General features: G+C 52.1%; 1 long non-coding RNA gene across 1 annotated transcript; it reads right to left on the reverse strand.

Moving 5' to 3' along the window:
* Nucleotides 1-864, reverse strand: LOC143170046 (uncharacterized). Its single transcript, XR_012996998.1, has 2 exons — nucleotides 571-864; nucleotides 1-282 (listed from the first exon to the last, which is right to left on the reverse strand). It is a non-coding gene; the product is annotated as an uncharacterized LOC143170046 (long non-coding RNA).
* Nucleotides 865-5,508: the final 4,644 nt, after the last annotated feature.

A 5,508-nucleotide genomic window follows, 5' to 3' on the forward strand; every position in this document is an offset into this window, starting at 1 on the left:
TACAGAGAAAACAGTAAATATTTAATTCGGGCACAGTGATTACACAAACAAGGTTAAGGGAAAGCAGGGAGAAGACAGATAAAAGTGGCACCTATAGAACATTAAATCCAGATAAAGTCACCAAGGAGATAAATAAAATATCCCCTTCCAGCAAAGGCAGGAATAAACTGCTTCCTCCAGGCAGCTGAGCACAGCTTGCGGGGAGCGCTGGGAGAGCAGCTGGGGCAGGCGCCAGCTTTCTGCCCTGGAACCCACGGATCGCCCAGGGCTGCACTTGGACTCCTGCAAAGTGGGACGGTGAGCAAAAAAAAAAAATGGGAAACCCAAAAATGAGAGTTTGCAGCCAGGGGTTCAGCTCAGCACCATGGGGGGGGGGGGGGGAAGCCCCTCACAGAGCCTGGTGAAGCTCAGTGGGGCTGGAGGCAGGAGAAGGGTGAGCAAGGCTGCGCCCACCCCTCCACCAAGGACAGTGGGCACCCAGCGGGAGCCCCCCACGCTTCCCAGCAGCCCCCCACCCTTCCCAGCTTGCCAGAAAAAGCCCCTCTTTGGGATAAAACCCGAAGCACCTACCCAAGCACTTGGGGAGCAAGCGTGACTTGAAAGCACGTGCAGAATCGGGGCCGGGGAGGATCTCCGAACGTTTCCACCATTAAACCCACTTCGGGTCGCCAAGTGTCAGCAAACCCCGGCTCCTTCCGCAGAGCGCAGCAGCACAGGGTTAACGGCGAGGGACCGAGAGCCTGCTCTGCCCACACAACGAGCAGCCCACGCTGGCTGTCCTCGCTGGCTGTCCTCTTCCGCAGCATGGCTGATTGATTGCAAAGTGTTTCTGGACTTGTGTTTTCAACCAGAGCGATGTACTCTCTGAGCATTCAGCTGGTTTGGGGTTGTTGTTTGTTTTTTTTTTTTTTACAGTTTAAAGGCCTGACTGCAACACGGTGAATTTCTAGGTATTGAGCAGAAAACAGTTTTGCAAGCAAGGGTCAGAGGTAGGGGTGCGCTCTCACGATGAAGTAAGCGACGCTTTATACCAAATGAGAGTAACGCCCAGCGCCCGAAGGGCTGTGTCAGCATGGGTTACGATCCTCTCTGCTAACGGCAATAGTAAGAGTATTGTAGCAAGCTAACTAGCTTGCTCACACATTCTTCTTAGTGATATTGATTTTAAGGAGAACATGGTTTCCAAAGCAAAATAACAATAGCTAGCACTTGTAAAGCTGTTCTCATGCTCAGAGCAATATGCAAACATTTACATGCCATTTAAAGCACCTCACTAAATCACTCCGGCAAATAATCCTTCACGATTTACCGCTGGCTAAACTAGAGGATGCTGCGGTATGGGGATGTCTCTGGTGCTGTGCAGGGGAACTGCGAGTCCTCGGCGGGCATCAGGGCTCTGCTCTCCTCTGAGGTAGAGCACCGCCGTCTCATTCAACAGAGCCGCAAAGGCAAAGCGCAGAGAGGCTGGTCTGGCTTTCCAGAAACGAAAGGTATGTGCGGACCTAAGAGCCCCCCCATCCTTTGTGCAGGAGACGGCTCGGCCCCCGCAGCGCTTCCCTCTGCTTCCCCAGACCCCATCGCCTCGGGGTCTCACGCCGGTTCCTTTTAACCCCCGTTCAGACCCGTCGCTGGGACTGTGGTGCCCGTTTCCCATTGTGTGGCCATTTCAATCTTCAAATTAATGAGGCTTCAGCTGCTAAAAGAAAAAGCTGCACTTTTTTCTTAAAACCACCGTTTTTTGCGCGCTGGCAGCTCACACCCGCGGTGCCCAGCCTGCTTTGCTGGTGAGGTTTCGTACCGCCTGCCTCCTCGCCCCAGTAAGCTCCAGCTGGAGACCCCAAACAGACCTTCAGGGGGTCTCCCAGCCTGTGCTGGTGGCTGCGACAGCAGCGGTGTGGCTCACCTCAGAAAGCCTGGGTTTCAGAGAGCTTTTATTTTTCCCGTGACGTTTGGGTCACTGATAATTCTGGGGAAGGTGTTTGGATGAAGCGAGACTGTTTATTTTCAGTGGGCTGGATTCTGCTGTCTGTTACCCCAAGGCAGAGGAGGAAGAAGTGCTGCTGGCTCCCAGCAACAGCCTGAGCACGGGTTTTAGAGGGTGATCCTGCACAGACCTGCAACTGCTTTAGGGAGTTTGGGAGCGCCGCAAACGCTGCCCCAAAATAATCACTTTCTTACAAAAGATGAGAGAAAAAAGAAGCACGGTGAGGTGGAGGGACTTCTGAGGGCAGAAGCCGAGGAGGGTTGGAATACCAAGCTCTGGCTACTTGACAAGGTTACAGCAAAAAAAGGATCCTTTATTTTCCAAGATACAGAATAGGATTTCTTCCCCACAGAAACACATCGTGGTTGCACCTGCGAGGAAGATGAAATACTGTTGTTTCCCGCATGAGATGAACAGCCATTTCCTTTCAGCGTGCATCTGGCCAGCCTCCCCTGTTAAGAAGTCAAATTTAAGAGGTGAGCAACTCCACCTTGCTCCGATACCTTTTCCGTTAAAGCCGGGAGGATTTGTTTTGCCTGCCACTGGCAGAGCTGCTGTTCGCCCAGCGCGGGCAGAGCGAGGGTGGGGGATCTCGCCAGCACAACACGGCGCCTGGCGAACAGGACAGACGCAGATGCTCTACTTCATGCAGCTCCTGTGCTTTGGAGCACGTTGGGACAGGTTGGTTTTGTTGGCAGGGTGCAAGGAAAGGTTACACAGACAGAGGACTGTGGGGGCAGAGCCAGAAACTTCCCTGCGGGCTTAAGACTGGCAGAGGTTACCAGCAAGTCTAATTGCTGCTCTTAGAGCTGCTGCAGGACAGAATGGAAACGGCTGCTGGGTGCAACCCAACTGTCTGCCGACAGGTGATCCTGGACACCAGCCCTACCTAAAGCTGCTCGCAGGAACACAGGCAGGGAACAAGCAGGGGCAGCTGGGCAGGACCATAAATACAACCAACTCGGCCCTCTGCCAGCCGGTATCCTCACGTCAGGGATGGGGGAACCAGCTCTAGTTCTCCTGTTCTGACACCACAGGTGGAGTTTTATTGTTTCCCTACAAAGCAATCGAGATGCTCTTCACTATGGAGCAGCATCTCCTCCTTGGCAAGCAGCTAGTGATAAATCGCTGCTGGGCGTGTGTGGGGCTAGTTTACAATGCAAGAGAGCAGAGCATGCTCATCTGTCTTCCTCCCGATTACCTGCAGCCTTGCTGGTCTCCAACCAGCACCGTAAACCAAGAGGCAAATAAGGAAAGCCAAGCCCCCAACCATGGATCTCGCGTCCCTCAGGGCAACCTATTTATGCCAGCCTTAAAGGTTCAGTATGTACAGGCTGGAGGCAAGGACACGAGAGCTGCGGGGGAACTGCCAGCATCCCGCTCCACGCCATGCACGGCCGGCGGGTGCCCTCTAGTGAGCCGCCTGCCCGGGGAGCCCTGCACGCCAGGGTGCAGCGGGTGCAAGCTGCCTTCACCAGGGCTGCTTCCAGCCCACGCGCAAAGCAAACAGCGTCAAAAACAGCTGGAGAAGGGCTAAGTAACCTCCTGGCGCTACCACCAGCCAAATGATGCCCTGGTTGCCCCTCCTGGGAACCTGGAGTGGCTACAGCCGTCGGCGGCAGTGGGACTGGGGAACCAGCTTAAGAACAACACAGCAAGTACTTTTTCAAGCTGGCTCAGGAGATGAAGCCTAAGCCGTTCCCCTGCTGCCATTCCTGCTGGCTTTTGCAAACACATACATTCGTGCTACAGCCTCCCCTCCCAGCTGCAAGGCAGACGCATCGTGGGAGGGATGGGAGCTCGCTCCCTCCCTGGAAAGAGACACGGGAAGATCACAGGCTGCTTAACTGGTAACAGGCCTTTACTTAAAGGTTTTCACCAAAACACGGTACAAGTGAAAAAATAAACCTACGTTATCTTAGAATGCTCTCAATTTAATTAAATTCATTACACGCAGGACACAAATGGGACATCAATTTTGTGATACAGGTCTCTTTTTAAGAAGTAGTGCAAACACACAGATGTTGTTTAGCAAGCGCTGCTGCTTGTTACCGCAGTGTCTGTGTGGGCGTATGTTGAGATGTGGAGTTTTTCTAGACAAGAAAAATATATCTGGGAACAACGGGCTGTAGGGAAAGGTGCTGGGGAGATCCAAGCAGGAAATCACTCTTTCCACAACAGCAAGTCTTTATCTTTGCCAGAGGTACAACACGTTCCTGCCACCTTCATGTATCTTCTCAGACTGATCCTCAGATGTGGTTATGTCTTCTAGAAGACGTCGGAGACTCTGAAGATAACTGCCGAGTTCAGTGGGCTGTAGCTTCTTGAAGCACCTGCTCAGCGTGGCAGGCGTGGGGTGTCCCCACAGATGTGTGGGCAGCAAGTGCACATTACCAGGGTAAAACAGCACAGAAAAGCAGGACTGCAATCACAACAGCTGCCTTAATTAATCATGATAAGGTGCAGAGAGCAAGTTGATGGGATGCGTAACCCAGCTTGTGGCAGCCGACCCTTCTGCTGGCCAGATACTACCATGTAGTCACAAGCAGGGTCTCGCTCATTTTCAAAGGAGCAAGGAAAATTCCAGCCATTGTGGACAGATAACCGAAGAAGGATTTCCAGAGCAGCAAAGCTGCTGTCCGAAGGTCATCTGTGCTTCCGGAGCTGTTCCAAACACACAGTTTATCACCCTCATAATTTGTGGGTCTCATTCTTGCTCTTGATAGAACAGCCTCACAGTACCTCCTTTTCAAGGATCCTGATGCTGCTTGCCGACGTCCAGATGGCCAAAGAGCATGCACAGGACTCGAGGAGTTCCTTGCTCAGCTTATGGACGAAGACAGAATGGAGAGCGGTGCCCTGGCTCTTTCTTCAATTGCTTAATCGTGGCATCTTCCAAAATCGTCAGCCTTCACTGAAGGCCTCTAGTGAGAGCATTTTGCTTTTTCTTCCAGGACTGGAAGATGAGGCTCAGAACAGGCAGCATGTGAGCAGGCAAAAGCAAGCTACCCCAAGGGGTTTTGAGACACTCGGTTTCCACTCCATTTCCACTTCCATTTGTCCAACAGCCACTTTTTCTCTGCAAGGACAGCTTCTCAGTAGCAGATACAATCCATGTTGGACACAGAAGGATGGAGCAGACACTGGCAAGCTACATTATGGTTTCCATCAGTCGTGCACCGTAATAAATATGTAACACAGGCAGAAAGTTCATAGCTGTCTTTGTGGAAACACCCACCGTTCAGAAGAAACAAGCACTCTGGGGGGCTGCTCCAAATGATCTCCGTAATTCGTGTAGCGGCTTTGTTTAGGCTAACTCGGCTCGATAATACCTCTCAGCAGAGAAGGGACGCTGAGATTTTTGGAGAGAGAGACGAAGAAAAGGCTGATGTGCCGTGCGTGTCAGTAAACAAGAGTTACTGAGAGTAAATGAGAAGAGGCACTTAAACTGGAAAGACTTTCAGGAGTAAATACAGAGGGTGTACCCCTGGCTGCCAATACAATATGTATGGTTTCACACTGCA

This window comes from Aptenodytes patagonicus, chromosome 22 (genome assembly GCF_965638725.1).
Source record: "Aptenodytes patagonicus chromosome 22, bAptPat1.pri.cur, whole genome shotgun sequence".
Taxonomy (NCBI): domain Eukaryota; kingdom Metazoa; phylum Chordata; class Aves; order Sphenisciformes; family Spheniscidae; genus Aptenodytes; species Aptenodytes patagonicus.